The sequence below is a fragment of the Coloeus monedula genome (assembly GCF_965178545.1).
Source record: "Coloeus monedula genome assembly, chromosome: 3".
NCBI classification, from domain to species: domain Eukaryota; kingdom Metazoa; phylum Chordata; class Aves; order Passeriformes; family Corvidae; genus Coloeus; species Coloeus monedula.
The window spans coordinates 118049298-118066517 of record NC_138783.1 but is presented as its reverse complement, the minus strand read 5'-3'; positions in this window follow the sequence as shown (position 1 = coordinate 118066517).

Below are 17220 nucleotides of genomic sequence, written 5' to 3'. Positions count from 1 at the left end.
ATCCTTCCTGAGCACAATTCCTATTCTTCCGTTGTCTTCTCCCTCCCCAAAAGAAGAACAAGAAGAAAAGAAGTGCCAAATAAAAAGCCTAAACCAATAATCAATTGGAAGTTTTGTCTCTGGCTGTGACAGTGAAGAAGTGAGGAGAAAATTCAGTTACTGCTCCATGGAGTGGGAATTCCTGGACAAAAGGAGGTTGGATTCATCCACTTGGATTTCTCTGCTTATTGCAACTCTGGAAGGGGAGTCCTGGCACTGCCTGAATTTCTTGTGGAAACCCTGCCAGGGCATCCTGGCTTCCTCCTGGAGTTAGTGGGAGCTCTGGGGGTGTGTGCAGTACATTTTCCTTTAAATAAAAGGCAATTTGCTGAATCAGAGGCTTAAAGAATCCTGGTTTGGGTTGAAAGAGACCTAAAACCACCTTGTTCTACCCCTGCCATGGCAGGGACACCTCCCACTGTGCCAGGCTGCTCCAAGCCCCAATGTCCAGCCTGGCCTTGGGCACTGCCAGGGATCCAGGGGCAGCCCCAGCTGCTCTGGGCACCCTGTGCCAGGGCCTGCCCACCCTCCCAGGGAACAATTTCATCCTAAATTCCAACCTAAACCTTCCCTCCTCCAGTTTAACACCATTCCCTGTGTCCTGTCCCTCCATCCTTTATCCCAAGTCCCTCTCCAGCTCTCCTGGAGCCCCTTTAGGCACTGGAAGGGGCTCTGAGGTCTCCCCAGAGCCTTCTCTTCTCCAGCCTGAACAACCCCAAAAAGCTTCTCGTGATGCAAAAGGATTCGGCAGTTCCAGCAACACACATTACCTAGGAAATCGAGATATTTTCCCAAATGAACTTCCTGAAAAAACAACCCAGAGCAATTCTGAGCAGCAAGAACAGGCAACTTAGGCCACTTCACTCCCATGCTCTGAGCTTGGCTCAATCCTGAATCAAGGGGTGTTTTTACTTCCTAGTTCTTCCAGATCCTGCCGCCAACTTTTTGCCTGGATCGGGATAAAGCTCTTCCCACTCCGGAGCTGGATTCCTTCCACTCCTATCCAAACAACCCAACGAGCGTTCACCTGCCAGCGGGGCCGGCTCCCGGGAAGCGCATCCCGGCTCCCGGCTCAGCTCCGGGCGGGATCCGGGCGGGATCCGGGCGGGCGCTGCGGGACCGGCACCGGCAGAGGGAGCTCAGGCCGGCGGCACCGAATTTTGGCTTCACTTTCGAAGGGTCCCCGCCCCAAAAAGGCGATGATGAAAGTTGGATTCAAGGAGCAGAATTCTAGGAGCTCGTGGCACATTCACCTGCGGGAAGACAAACCCCCAGATTTCAAGTTTGTCACCACGGGAAAAGATTTTTAAATCGGGATACGGAGGAGATGAGTAAAGTGCTGAGTTAACGGTGAGGGAGTATCTGCTCTGTCCCAACAGGCAGGACAAGGGATTATGGAATCCTGGAATATTCTGAGTAAGGCACCCACAGGGATCACCCAGTCCCACCCCTGGCCCTGCCCAGCCCCCCCAGCAATCCCAGCCTGGGCATCCCTGGCAGCGCTGTCCAAACGCTCCTGGAGCTCTGGCAGCCTCGGGGCCGTGCCCATTCCCTGGGGAGCCTGGGCAGTGCCCAGCAGCCTCTGGGGGAAGAACCTTTCCCTAAAATCCAACCGAACCCTGCCCTGGCCCAGCTCCAGCCGCTCCCTGGGTGCTGTCCTTGTCCCTGGGAGCAGAGATCAGAGCTGGCCGTCAGGATGAAGGATGAATGATGAAGATTTTAAATGCCATCAGATTGGAGATGAGGCCAACAGGAATGTGTTTGAGGGTATCCAAGGAACCTGGCTGCTGCAGGGATGTGCTCTGTGGCAGGATATCAGACTCCTTCATTTTTTACTGTCTCTCCTGTCATCTGGGAAAGAAACTCTTCCTGAAGGATCTCTAATCCCTGGATGCTCAGAAGACAAAAACCATCAGAGCCTGAAATCTCTTTTTGGAGCCCTGAGCAACGTGATCCATCCCTGCCCATGGCAGGGGGTTGGAATGAGAGGATCTTTAAGGTCCCTTCCAACCCAAACCATTCCGGGATTCTACAATTCCCTGATTCTCTGGTTGGTGCTGCATTCATTTCTCTCTTCCTGGCACTCAGCAGGCTGGGGTAGGAATGCTGCCAGGGCTGGGATGGACACCCAGGGCTGCCAGGGCTGGGGCACAGCTGAGGGACAAGGAACAGTTGGGCTGCTTTTGTCACCTCCTGGCTGCAGATGATGCAAGGGAGAAGCTCGAGTGTCTCCTGTCACTCCAGACCCCGATTTGCCAACAGGCAGCTGGAAATAGCACGTGGAATGGGATTTATTAAGGCCTGACCACCTTGAGTTCCCAAGGAATGTTTTATTAAGGTCTAACCACCCTGAATTTCCAAGGAAAGCACTGAGCCATGTGGGTCTCTGCTATGCTCAAGCAAGAGGATGAGCTGCTCTTCTCCCAGGCCTCTTCTACATCCACCAGCAAAACCATGAATCCCAAAAAAGTGGGGAAGGGTTGCTGGAAATGCTCCATCCACCACAGATCTGTGTTATGCGGGGTGCACCTCAGCTGTTCCTGCAGCCTCCCAATAAATCTGTGTCAAAATGTGCCCTCAGCGTGGCTGGCATAGCTCGGAGGAGAGGGATAAACAGAATTGTTCTCAATTCTGGCCTCAGGGAGGGCATCCAAGTGTTGCTGTGCCACTGTTAATGCCAATCTAAGTTTTTTTTAAAGCTGTCCTGTAATTAATGTAAAAACAGGTCCTTAAAAAATTAATGTTAGTGGGATTTAGGCAGCGTTTGCTTTTTAATAAGTGAGATTTGTCCCTCTGTGCTGGGCACTGAGAGGCCCCTCGAGGGCTGTGCCCAGTTCTGGCTCCTGCAGGAGAGCCCTGGAGGGGCTGGAGCGTGTCCAGGGCAGGGAAGGGAGCTGGGAAGGGGCTGGAGCCCCAGGAGCAGCTGAGGGAGCTGGGAAAGGGGCTCAGGCTGGAGCAAAGGAGGCTCAGGGGGGACCTTGTGGCTCTGCACAAGTCCCTGACAGGAGGGGGCAGCCGGGGGGGTCGGGCTCTGCTGCCAGGGAACAGGGACAGGAGGAGAGGGAACGGCCTCAGGCTGGGCCAGGGCAGGCTCAGGGTGGACAGCAGCAGGAATTTCCCCATGGAAAGGGAGCTCAGGCCTTGGCAGGGGCTGCCCAGGGAGGTTTGGAGTGCCCATGCCTGGAGGTGTCCCAGGAAGGGCTGGAGGTGTCACTCAGTGCTCTGGGCTGGGGACAAGGTGGGCATGGGGCACAGCTGGAACCCCACGGTCTTGAAGCTCCAACCTCAGGGATTTTGGGATTCTGGGATTCTCACCAACTTCAAAAGCCACACAATACAGGTTCTCCCTGTCCCAGCTTTCTGTGCTGAGGGTTTTGGCACAGAGAGAGAAACCTGAGAGAAGCCAGAGCTGAGTGCGTGTCCTGCTCCAGACAGAATTTCTATTTTCCATCCGCACTCTCCTTCGCTTCCCACTTTTCTGGAAGCCAAAGGGAAAGCTTCAGCCTTTCATCACCTGCATGAGTCTCCCTCCATCCTGCAGTGTCAGAGCACGGTGGCTTCTCAGAACCTCGTGAATGAGGTGGAGGGGTTATGAAAATAATAATTAAAATAAATGAGGAGGAGAAAATTCACCCGGAGATGGCATTCCAGAGGAACTGGATCTGCCTGGGAATTGAGGCTGTCACTCAACACAGCACAGAAGAGCAGGAAATATTTTAAAACAACACCCCAGTGTTTCACTCTGGCAGTTTGAAAATCAAATGTTTTGACTTTTCATTTCAAAAACTGACCCAGATTAAATAACTCAGCTAAAAAAAAACCCGACCTAAATGAACTTTTTCCTTCTGGTCTTCCTGGTTTGCCTCCATCCCAAAAATTCTGCATCAGTGGCTGCTGGGGAATGTTCCGATAAATCATTCCCACCACTTTTGGTCCTTTTTCTCCCTGGATACAAGAACTCTTTTATTTATTTCCATTTTATTTCTTTATTCATTTCAATTTCATTTCTTTATCTATGTCTATTTTTATTTCTTTATTTTGATTGTATTTCTTTATTTCCATATTATTTCCTTATTTATTTCCATTAATTTATTTCCTTTCTCTCTTTATTTCCTTTATTTCTTTATTTCCATTTTACTTATTTCTTGATATCCACTATTTAATTTATTTCCATTATTTCTTTCTTTATTTATTTCCTTTATTTATGTATTCGTTTCTATTTTGTTTATTTATTTCCTTTATTTCTTTATTTCCATTTCATTTCTTATTTTCATTTCATTTATTTCTTTATTTCCATTGTATTTTTTAATTTCCTTTTAAAAAATATATTTATTTCCAATTTGTTTCTTTATTTCCATTATTTTTTTATTTCTTTCCTTTATTTATTTATTTATTAATTAATTTTATTCGATTTTATTTCTTTATTTCCACTTGTTTTATTTCAGTAACAGAATTTGCAGGGGGTTCCATCATTTGGGGTTTTTTTGCAGGTGGATTGAAAAGAATCAAATGTTTATGGCCAGCAGAGGAAAAGGCAGAAAAATGGGGGGGAAAAAAGGAATAACGAGAAACATTTGGGCAAAGGAAAGACCTCTGAATATTTTAAATTTTCTGAATAGTTTAAATTTAAACTCAGTGGGTGCTGGGGATGGGTTATTCCTTGGAATCAGACATAATCAGATGTGCTTCCCACTGGGAGAAACAAACAACTTCCCACCTTAGTGACCTTTTTCTCCCTTTTTTTCTCTCCTAATGTGTGGCAGATTCCAGAGTCCCACTCCAACTTTTCCACTGGCAAGTGCCACCTCTTTTCACTGCCTCAATGTCTGCGCTGGGATCCGTGGGATTGCTCAAAAATGGGATAAAACTGAGAAGGATTTTCCCTCTTTTTATTTTCCCTGGATTTAGGCACCCTGATATGATTCTCCTGATATTATAATGAGCTCTTGCCCCACTGTTTATTTTGTAGGATGTGTTTAGGGATATTTTCCCAAAGGAATTCATTGTTTTCCTATTAATGTAAAAACTGAGAATTTAAATGTATTTTTCATTAGAGCCTGACTTTAGAAAGAGGGGGAATCCAGGTAATTTAGTTATAAAAATTGGAATCATGGAGTCCTGGAATGGTTTGGCTTGGACGGGATTTTAAGGATCATCCCATCCCACCCCTGCCATGGGCAGGGACACCTTCCTCTGTGCCAGGCTGCTCCAAGCCCCAATGTCCAGCCTGGCCTTGGGCACTGCCAGGGATCCAGGGGCAGCCCCAGCTGCTCTGGGCACCCTGTGCCAGGGCCTGCCCACCCTGTCAGGGAACAATTCCTGCCCAAGATCCCATCTAATCCTACTCTTTGGCAGTGGGAAGCCAAGGGTCCGAGAAGGGATAAGGTGCTGGATAATCAGGAGCACATCAGCTCTTCCTGACTCTCTCCTCCCGTGCCACTTTAGGGCAGTTAATGAAACCCCACTGATTAATTAAGTCTGGAAAACCTCACTGGAGTATTGGATACCTTCCTCTTACCCAGGCAGGGGGAGAAGAGGAAGTCTCTGGATTGGTGGGATTGTTCAGCGCTTCCCTCTGAGAAACCTGGGATAGTGGAAGGTTCCCTGTGCCTGGCAGGAGCTGGAACTGGATGAGCTTTAAGGTCTCTTCCAACCCAAACCATTCCAGGATTCCACGAAAATCTACCTTGGTGTCCAGCCAGCGGAGAGAAGAACAACTACAGAGGTTCCCCCAAAATGTGGGCGACAGAGTAGGAAAGAATTGCTGGAAAAAGCTGGAAAATGCTGGAATTGTATCTATTAATTTGCTTTTATTTCTTTGTACAAAGCAGGTAATTCCCTTATTCCCTTTCAAGCCAGAGAACAAATTTGCTGTGAGGTTGAACAATTTTTTGGAAGAAGCCCTAAAATACAACTGCACCTCATACAGACACGCAAAATAAAAGCTATCCCATCCCTTTAGCTCCGTTTGCCTTTTGTCCGGACATTTCTGTGGCCTTCAGTGGAAAGCCAGCTGTGCTACGGGAGCCACATGAAAAGCTGATTAAATCAAATATTCAAATTCTCTCCAGCAAAGCTGAACAGAAGCGATCAACAGCAGATTTCCTTCTGTGTCACTTAAAGCTCGGGGCATTTCTGTGCCGTTGGGGAATAGTGCACAATGCACACGGTGTCTGTGGAATTGAAACATCATCCCATGGACAATGACATAATAGCTTCAGACAAACCTCAAATGGCAATTCCAGAGGGTAGGAGTTAGCCAGTTCTGTCTCGACAGCAGGGCCAGGACAACAGCCCTGGAATTATCTAAGCTGAGGAATATGTGAGGAAACCCCAGTATTCAAAATAAAATGCAATATTCATTTATATCTTTTTAATCACTTTTATCTGCTCAGTTTCCATCTTTAGGCACTGCTGAGCATCGGTCACAGGTGGGAAGAGCTTTCCTGGGAATGCAGGTGTGATTTGCCCAGGTTTGTGCTCACTTCCATGTCAGTGCAGGGCAGAAATTTGGGTCCTTTCTGAATACTTTGAGCAAATAACGAGTTCCAATCCAAATCACGCCATGGTTCCATTGCCCAACAAGCAGGAAAACCTCTGGATGAGCACCTGTGACAAGCTGGAAGCTGGCATGAGGACAGCAGTGCTATTCCCTTTTTCCCGAGGCTCAAACCCCCTGAGCCAGCGGGAGCTGAGTCAGGTTCTTCCTGCTGGAATTGGCTTTTCCAACTGCGGCTCTGGGCAGGGAAGAGCCATGCCCCTTTTCCATATTTATAAACATCCAGCAGCCAGGCATTTTTCCCTTTCTTCCCAGTGACTAAATGGCCATGAAATGTTTTCATTTGTTTGGCGCCAGAGTAATCAAAATCAGTCGGAACCGTGGCGATGAAGGGAAGCAAAACAAGGAAAACAAGGAGGCGTGGGATTGATTGTGCTGCTTCTCCTAGGAGCTGGCAAAACTTCCCCCTTGCAGACGAACATCTTCTCCAGCTGGTAATTATTCCCAGTCCTCGTGGCCTCTGTCCATGCAGGATGAAGCTTGAAAAGCTCTGGAATTGCTGTGGGAGCGTCGGAGCCGGCGTGTGCGTGACTCCGCTCCGGCAGGAGGGAGCTGCTTCCAGAAAACCTCGGTGAATGAAATTTCCCTGCTTTCATGTGTGCCCCAGCACAGATTCCGGGTCAGGCCTCCTGATCTCCAGCATCCGGTTGGAGCGGGTGTTTTCCACTACATCCATACAGAAAATATTTCCATTCTAAGCCTTTAGCGGCTCGGCAGAGGCAGGGGAGGGGGATGAGGTAGGATGAGGCAGTTTAGGGAAAAAAAAACCCCTCAAAAACAACAAGAAATCCTCCAGGTTTCTCTGCTTTTCAGTTAAAACCCCAACATCTTCTGTTCACCTCCTTAAAGCCATGTGGATTTCAGGGATGCTGGTTTCGTTTGCATTTTCCCTCCTATTTCCCCAGATTTTCCCAGTCAGCTGCGTGGCCACAGAGGGCTGCAGATGCTGCCCTTCCTGCTTTTCCACAGGAGCTTCCCAAGGGCATTCCCCACTTCCTCCAGGAAAAGGCACAATCCAAGTACTGCAGCACTTGAACCACTTGGGATCAGCTGGGAAGAACTGGAAGTTCAGGGATTTCCTAAATTAAAAACCAACTGGACCCAAACCAGAACTCAACCACTGAGGTCAAAAACTTAAAACCACTGAGGGAGGGCAGTGGTTTCAAACAGAAGGAGGCCAGGGAGGGGTGGGATATTGGGCAGGAATTGTTCCCTGGGGGGGTGGGCACAGGGTGCCCAGAGCAGCTGGGGCTGCCCCTGGATCCCTGGCAGTGCCCAAGGCCAGGCTGGAGAACCTGGCATAGTGGAAGGAGTCCCTGCCCATGGAACTGGATGATTTTTAAGGTCCCTTCCAGCCAAACCATTCTGGAATTCTGTGGGTGCTGCTCAGGGAAGCTGTTGAAGCTTCTGGAAAACCTCCTGTTGTTTCACACCCCAGTCTAATACCTGGATGGATAATCCAGGATAATTTCTATGGAAGGACTTTTCCAGCACTATTGGCTCTAGGATTGATGACCCTTTGCAGAGAATTGACTTTGCTTCCTCTCCAAGGATAAATTAGGCACAATATGCACTCCAGAGGCTCCAAGCTGGGATATTTTTCCTTTTGATGGACTCCTCTTGGAAGATGTGGATTTTGGGGAGTCCAGGCTCTGTCCCCACAGCTTTCCCAAACTCCTGAGGGTGACAGAGCTGTGGGGGACAGAGCAATGTCCTGAATGACGCCACTTTATCTTGTGAGCCTCCAAGGCTGAGCTATTTGCAGATAACAGAAGAAAACAAATGTTACCAGCTGGAAATGTGGGTGAATTATCTGTGTTAAAGTGCCCAAAATCTAAAAGAAGCTTTAATTTGGTTGGTTAATTAGGTTTTAAAATGTGAATGAGTTTTTTGTATGTGCGTGTGTGTGAGAAGGAAAGGGGAAGGGGGGAGGGGAGGGAAGGGTTAAGGGAAGGGTTAGGGAAAGGAAAGGAAAGGAAAGGAAAGGAAAGGAAAAGAGAGGAAAGGAAAAGGAAAAGGAAAAGGAAAAGGAAAAGGAAAAGGAAAAGGAAAAGGAAAAGGAAAAGGAAAAGGAAAAGAAACCAGGCAGACTCCTATATCTGTAGGATCACTCAAGACCTTTTACCAGGCCACTTGACAGTGGATTGCCAAGTTCGTTCAGATGTTTACAGACATTAATTCAGTTTATGTACATTTCTCTAAATCCCTTTTCTTACTGAATATAGAGGGATTAAAAAAAGGCCACAGCAGTAAAAATTTAAGACAGAGGGAAAATGACTCCTCTGAAGGGTAGGTGCCCCCAAGCTGCCGGCAGCACCCTCGGTGCCTCCTGCCAGCAGCAGGGACACGGCCACCAGCGCGGCCAGCAGCAGCCACCGGCCACATGTGCCCCGTGCTCAGGGACCTGCAGGGATGCAGGGACACGGCCCCGGAGCCAAAGGGCACAGCGGGACCCGGCAGCGCCGCGGGGCCGCACCGAGCGCAGCCCCAGCGGGACATCACCGGCGCCCCAAAGGCTGGGAAGGACCTGACCCTCCCGCCAGACACGGAGCTGCTGCAGGGGCTGAAGAGGAGTGCCCATCCCTGGAGGTGCTCTGGGCTGGGGACAAGGCGGGCATCGGGCACAGCTGGGCCTCCATGGGCTGGGAGGGCTTTTCCAGCCTCAGGGGTTCTGGGATTCTGTGCAAGTTATCCTAAAACAACAGAAAACTTGGACACTGGGGCTTGGAGCCACCTGGGACAGTGGAAGGTGTCCCTGCCCACGTGTCACGATCAGGTGAGGGAGAGATGCCTCTGCCCCACTTAAGGGCAACTGAGACCAGAGGACGGCAACACTGGGATCTTACCCAACAACACAGACTTGATTTCTCAAGAAGTGGGAGGGAGGGAGGGAGGGAGAAAGAGCAAACACCTGTCAGAGAGGGGGAGACACAGAGCCGGAGATAATCAGCTGGAACTCCATGAGCTTTAAGGCCCCTGCCAACGCCACCCGTTCTGTCGCTGGAGAAGTCGGACGGGCTCCAGAAGTGACCCCACGGCTGCTTTCTGCTGAGCAGGCCCTGGGCCAGGACAGGGGAGCAGAGGGGCGAGGCTTTAGGCACAGGGGCACCTGCAAGTTCCTTCCGGTGGATCCTTTGTGCGCAGAAGAGAAGTGCGAATGGTGAGCAGAGCCTTCCCAGCACTTTGCAGGCGCAGCGAGCCTGGGCAGCAGCAGCCACTCCTCCCTGCCCACGCCACACTCGCGCTCCTTCCTAAGGCAGCTCGGCTCCCTGGCCGTGCTCAGCGCCGGAGCGCGGCTGCGGCGGCTCCGCTGTCCCGGCTGCGCAGCCCCGCTGCAAAGGCGTTTCCAGCACAGCTCTCTGCCAGCCGGGCTCCGCGGGCGGCTTTCGTTCGCCTTGGGCGAGCAGGGACAGCCCTGCCCTGCCGGCCCGGCCGGGAGCTCTCCCGCTGCCGCTGGGGCTCAGCAGCCGCTGCTCGCAGGGACTCCCTGGGGCTGAGTGTGAAAATGCATCAGTACCTCTGAGAGACGAGAAGTGAAACCCGGACCCTCTTTTCTCGTGCCTTGCACGCTATATTAGAAAATACACAAATTCTCCAGCAATGGAACAGTGTCCTGTCTTTCTTTGGTTGTTTCCTGGGAAATGATAATGTATTGCAATTACAACAAATTGCATATTCATGTTTTTATTTCATAGACTGTAATCTAAATACGCAATATGTAATAAAAGAAATTATTTCCTAATTTTACTTATCTATTAAATTTTCTCTTTACTTTTGTATTCTTAAATACTTCTTATTCTCCTTCTTCTTACTACTCCTTCTCTGTTTCTTCTACGTATTTCTAAATTCTTACTTATTCCGATTACTCTTCTTCTTCTAACTATTTTTAAATTCTTTTTCCTATTCCTATTACTCTTCTTCTTCTTCTATGTATTTTTAAATCCTTATTACTATTCTCCTTCTATGTATTGTTAAATAAGTCTCTTCCGTCTTCTGCGTCCTCTTCTTCCTCTTCATCTTCTTCGTCTTCTTCATCTTCTCCGTCTTCTTCGTCTTCGTCTTCTTCTTTGTTGTCCTCGTCTTCTTCATCCAATTCTTCGTCTTCGTCTTCTTTGTCTTCTTCCTCATCGTCTTCATCTTCTTCATCTTCCTCCTTGTCTGTTTCAGTCCTCGGGCTGTGGCGCCAGGCAGGGGCACCGGAACAGCCCCCGCAGCGCCCGCAGCGCCCGCCTGAAGCGGGAGGGACGTTTCCTGGGGGCAGGCACCGGGCTCTCTGTCCCTGCCTCTGGCACGGGCTCCTCGAGGGCAGGAGAAGCCGCGTGTCCCACGGGGCCTTGGCCTTGCAGGGCCGCGGGCGAGGCACAGAGCGGCCCTGGGCTGCACGGCTCCGCTGCCGGGCCCTCAACCCAGGCCTCACGGGGGACAGGCACTGGGAGCCCCAGTGCCGCAAAACCTCCCTGGTTTTGCTCTTCTGGGGGCAGCTCCAGGACACCCAGCTCGTCCCACTCGTCGTCCTCTGGGTGCAAGGGCTTGGTCCGGATGCCGTGCTCGGTCTCCTCTTCCCAGATCTCCTGCACGAGCTCCTTGTCGCTGTCGTCTTCCCAGCTGGACTGTGCTGAGGGTCTGCTGCCGTTCCCTCTGGACACGTCTTGGCCAATGCAGGCTTCCCCTTGGGAAAGGTCTTGGCCAATGTGTTCTTCCCAGTCGGAAAGTTCTTCACAGCTGTTGACATCTCCTTGGGACAGCCCTTGCTCCAAGTATTCTTCCCAGTCGGACACTTCCTGGGACGTCTCCTGCTCAGGGCACTCTTTCCCCTGGGACATTTCTTGGGAGTTGTTAATTTCTCCCAGGGACAGCTCTGCCTCTTCCTCACCTTCCCCCTCGGACAGCTCCGGGTCTCTCACCAGGAAAGGCTCCAGCTCATCCAGGAACTGCCAATATTTCATTTCCTCATCTGAGTCTTCCATCCTCTCCTGCAGTGCCAGCACTGACCCTGCTGCTGTCCCCTCCTGCTGCTCCCTGAGGGCCTGGGCTCCCAGCGGGGCGGGCGAGGGGCTGGGCGAGCTGTGCGGGGCAGGCACCGGGCTCTCTTCCCCTTGGGCTGTACCTGTTGCAGCAGCTGCCCCCTGGGAAATCTCTTGGTCCATGTCGGGGATGGCCTCGTCCACTGGGGACAGTGCTGGGTCACTCAGGCTGTCCCCTGGAATGACCTCGATGTCCTCTTCCACTTCGGACAGCTCTGCGTCACTTGGGCTGTCCCCTGCAATGGCCTCGATGGTCTGTTCCATTTCAGAGAGCTCCAGGTCACTTGTGCTCCCCCCTGTAACGACTTCGCTGGTGTCTTCCACTGGGGACAGCTCCGGGTCAGTGTTGCTGTCCCCTGGGAAGAGCTCGCTGTCGTCTGTCACTTCGGACAGCTCCTCATCACTTGTGCTGTCCCCTGGGAAGAGCTCGCTGTCATCTTCTACTTCAGACAGCTTTGGGTCAGTGTTGCTGTCCCCTGGGAAGAGCTCGCTGCCTTCTGTCCCTGGGGACAGCTCCTCATCACTCGTGCTGTCCCCTGGGAAGAGCTCGCTGTCTTCTGTCACTGGGGACAGCTCCTGCTCGCTGCTGTTTTCCCCTTGGGACAGCTCGCTGTCATTTTCCCTTTGGGAATCCTGTTTCTCCAGAGCCGTGCCCCTGATGCTGCACTCCATGGCAGGAGTCCCCGAGGGAATGGGCGGCACAGGCAGCAGCTGTGAGCTCAGGGACACTCGGGCTGTGCCCTCCTGGGCCACCCTGAGCGGGGGCAAGAACACCCTGGGCACGGGGGTGTATGGCTGCCAAGGACAGGGGCTGCGGGGCTGAGGCCCCTTCTCCCCTGCACTCCCCAGCTCTGTGTCCCAGCTCCGAGTGTCCCTGGGGCTCACCAGGCAGGGCCGTGGTGGCAGCGGTGCCAGCTGTGGCAGAGGCGGCAGCGGTGGCAGCGTGTCCCCACGGAGGGACAGGGCCTGGCTCCGGCTGCCCTGCGGCGCTGCCCGCGGCTGCCCGAGCTCCACCTGTGGGACCTTGAGGTGTTGGAGCTTTCTGGGTCCCACCTTTGGCTGCCCGAGGTGCACTGGCGGCAGCTTGATGTGCGTCGGTGAGGAGGAGGCGGCGTGGGACGGAGAGGGCTCCCTTGGCAGAGCAAAGATCCTGACCCTCTCCGTCCACTGGCCTCTCCTTCCTGCCTCATCCCTCACTCCTGGCCTCCTCTGCAGGCTCAGCAGTTGGCCTTGGGCGGGCTGGGAGTTGGGCTTCCCCTTCTTCTCCATGTTTTCAATAATCTCTGTTGCTCTCTAGAGCAGACGAGCACAGGGAGCTGCTTCCTCCTCAGAGAACGGCGCTCCTGTGATGGGCACCGCAGGGCTCTGCGTCCCTTAGATACCCTCAGCCAGGGCCGGGCTCTCTGATGTCACAAGGGTCTCTGGCCACCACCATGTCCCACATCACAAAGGGCCCTGACACCCCACGCCTGGGTCACAAAGAGCCATCCCCGGCACCCCAAAAACAGCGGGGCAGAGAGGAACTGGCTTGGAACAGCCCCGGACTCGTGGCCTTGCGGCCCCTGCTGTGCCCAGAGCCCTGAGGGCCTTTGGCCACGCTCCCACACGACAGCCCCAGCCCCACACTGCAGAGCCCTGCGTTTGCAGGCTGCGCTGGGCAGGGCACGAGGAATTGGCCGCACGGACGTGCCAGGGACTCGTGGGCAGTGGCTCCGCGGCCCGCGGGAGGCCGGGCACCAGGGCTGTCCCTCAGGGCTCTGCCTGGGCACCGGGGCTCGCCAGCGCCTTCAGCAATGGCACCCGGCGGCTCCGAGCGCGCCCTCGGCGCCTTTGCAGGGGACGGGAAGCTGAGCGGGGCAGGGGCACCGCGCAAGGACGGGGCCATCCACAGGCACCTGGACCAGCTGGAGAAGTGGGAGCACGAGAAGCTGGCGCGGTCCCACAAGGCCAGGGGCCAGGTGCCGCCCCAGGGCCGGGCAATGCCTCAGGCAGCGACTCTTGCAGGTCTCCCCTCGCCTGTGCGGCGCCTCGGGGACAGAGCCCGGGGCCGGGGCTCGGGCCCTGCTGCCACCAGGGCGCTGCCGAGCGCTCCCCGCCCGCCGGGGCCGGGCCCGGGCGCTGAGGGAGCGGCGCCGCCATTGCTGCCGCCCTCAGGGGCTCTGAGGGGAGCGCGGCTCCCGCCGGCCCCGCTCCGCCCGCACACGCAACAGGAACATGAAGCACAAAGCCGGACGGGGCTGGGAATTGTGTCCGTGCGCTTCCAAATGCACACGGACAGCGGCCCCAAGGGCTGGGCTCGGCTGCGGCAGCATCGCCACGCCGCTGCCCCAGGCCCTAAATGCCCTGTGCAGATAGCGGCGCCGGGCTGTGCGATGGCACACGGAACACACGGGGTTCCGCCTCTTCGGGAGAAAGAAACGAGTGCTTTAGCCTATTTGGGAGAGAAAACTACTATCGATGGCACTCGTCTGTTGTACGTGGGGTTCAAAAGCATAACAAATACTAGAAAGTTATAATTAGAAATACATGAGGGTCAAAAGTCATAGAGAGGTAGTTGGGAGCAGCATCTCTACTGACAAGAGATATAAAAAAAGAAAAACTATTCTATTAAAAAATCTTTCTTCTGCAGTTCTGTCATTTGTTGCTCTTGCTTTTTAAAACTTTTAAATTTCTTGTTCCCTGTGATCTGCTTGCTTTTGCAAACGTTGAAGCTAAAATGAGCAAGGTCGGGAAAAAACCAACAGCTGGGTACAAAGCTTCAGAGTCAAGGTGGAACAAGTGGAGGATTCACACGTGTTCAAAAGCATCTCTCCTCTCCGAGGCTGCATGGCAGCACGCAAGGAGCAAAATCAGAGTTGCTCCTGTTGTCACAGTAGAAATGCCTCCTGTGCAGATTCCTGCTGCAACCAAACTAGTGACCATGACACAACATTGGATTCCAGAAGCTGGGAGTTGGGGTACCCTTTCTTCTTGTCCGTGTCTTCACCCTAAATTCTTATTCCTATTGCTCTTCTTCAATATCTTCATCGTCTTCTTAGCGTTTGTCTTCTCCATCTTTGTCTTCTTCGTCCTCGTCGTTCCCGTTGCTGTTTGTGACCCAGCTCGCAGTGGTGCCGGCAGCCCCGGGTGTGCCGCAGCCCCGCAGGGAGGGAGGCTCTGGGAGCGATCCCTGCTGTGGGTGCCCTGTGTGTGCTACTCCTCCGGCTGTGGCACCAGGCAGGGACACGGGCACAGCCCCCGCAGCGCCCGCAGCGCCCGCCTGAAGCGGGAGGGACGTTTCCTGGGGGCAGCCGGCTGCCCGCGCAGGGCCTGGGCTCCCAGCGGGGCGGGCGAGGGGCTGGGCGAGCTGTGCGGGGCAGGCACCGGGCTCTCTTCCCCTTGGGCTGTACCTGTTGCTTCCACAGCCATGCATTGCTGCAGGGCATACTCTTCCTCCCGCTGCTGCCTCAGCTCCAGCATCTCCAGCAGCGCCTGGCTCAGCATGTCCCCGGTGATGTTCTGCTCCTGGTACGCTGAAGCCTGGCTGCCGGCCGGGATGTTGAAGGGGACGCTGGGTGGGCTCTGGGGCTCCTCCTCCTCTGCAGCTCCGGCCGGGGCAGCAGCTGCCGGCTCGGCCTCCGTGGCACTGCCCGGGGCAGGAGAGGCGCTGGGCAGGGCAGGCGCTGCCTCTGCTGCCACCGCTGTGCCCACGGGGCTGGCAGAGCCGGGCCCCTCTGGGGGACAAGACTGGGGCTCCTCCTCACTCACGGGGCTCAAGGCTCTGTCCCAGATCTTGGAGCTGATGTCAGGGCCCCATGGGGACAGCTCCTGGCTGCTCACTCGCTCTTCCCTCTGGGCCAGCTCTCGGACATCGTCCCATTGGGAATCCTCTGGGGCTCTCACATCTGTCCGTAGGGACAGCTCGTGGCATCTCTCATCCTCTTCCCGTTCCAACTCCTGCTGCCCTCTCTCCTTTGCTTCCCAATGGGACACCTCTTGGGCTGTCACACGTTCTTCCCATTCCCACAGCTCTTGGTGCGCCTCACCGTGTTCTTCCCCAAGCCTCTCCTCTGGGCTGGAGCCCTGCAGGGCAGCTCCACCAAGAACAATTCCTCTTCCCATTGCAGGAGTCTCCTTTGGCGTGGAAAAGAAAGAACATAAGAACCAAAGAGAGAGAGAGGGAGAAAGAGAGAGAAAGAGAGAGAGAAAGAAAGGGGAAGAAAGGGAGGAAAGGGATGAAGGAAGAGAGGAAGGGAGGAAGGAAAGAGAACTCCTGCCTTCCCCTCTCAGGGCTGGATAAGTCCTCGAACTTCCTTCCTGTGCTCCCAGAGAGAGGAATGCTGGCCTAGGGACTCTCTGCTGTTGGATATTGGGAAGGGAGGAGGGGAACACTTGGTTGTCCCTTTAGACAGAAGAAATTGGTGAACATCCAATCCCAACTCATGGGATTTCTTTGTTATCCTTCAGGGATCTTTATTTGGTTTTGGAAAGCAAAGAGGAGCAGGAGAGGGCCTAAGAAAGGAACAATCCTTGTGTACCCTCTGACAGGAGGGGGCAGCCGGGGGGATCGGGCTCTGCTCCCATGGAACAGGGACAGGAGGAGAGGGAACGGCCTCAGGCTGGGCCAGGGCAGGCTCAGGGTGGACAGCAGCAGGAATTTCCCCATGGAAAGGGAGCTCAGGCCTTGGGAAGAGCTGCCCAGGGAGGTTTGGAGTGCCCATGCCTGGAGGTGTCCCAGGAAGGGCTGGAGGTGGCACTCAGTGCTCTGGGCTGGGGACAAGGTGGGCATGGGGCACAGCTGGGCCTGGCTGGGCTGGGAGGGCTTTTCCAGCCTCAGGGATCCTGGGATTCTGTAGAAGTTATCCTACAGAAGAAGGAAAACTTAATCCCGGAGAAAGCCCCTGCCCTGGAGAAGCCCAGGAGCAGCCCCGAGGCTGGACGTGCCAACACCGGGCTCCAGCCACAGCTGCCCAGCACTGAGCCCTGCGGGGCTGCCCAGGAAGAGCAGAACAGCCCCAGTGCTCCGCTGCTGCTCCATTGCTGGGTGGGCGGTGATTTGGGGTCTTTGGCTGCACAGCCCTGTCCAGCTGCTCCCACAGGGATGTGTCAGGAACAACACAGAGCTGCTGCTGCCTCAGCTGCGGCTGCACCGGGGCAACCCCTCCCGCCTGGCACAAGGCTGCTCAGGGCAGGCAGGACTGGTGAGGAACACACCCAGCCTGGCTCCAGGGACTGAACTCTGAGGGGTTTTTCGGAAGGAATTCTTCCCTCTGAGGGAGGAGAGGCCCGGGCACAGGGTGCCCACAGCAGCTGGGGCTGCCCCTGGATCCCTGGAAGTGTCCCAGGCCAGCTTGGACACTGGGGCTTGGAGCCACCTGGCACAGTGGAAGGTGTCCCTGCCCACGTGTCACAATCCGATGAGGGAGAGGGCAAATGAGTATATTTTTGCTTTCAGTATCACTTCTATTAAAATAATCTTTATGTTCTTTGCTTTTTTGACCATGTTTGCATTTCTTCTTCCCCCCTGCTCTCTGTCCTCCTTTTAGATTCCTCTCCCTGTGTGATTCCCTCAAATTCAACCTTCTGAGTGAGCCTTGCAGAGGGATTACAGGATGGGCA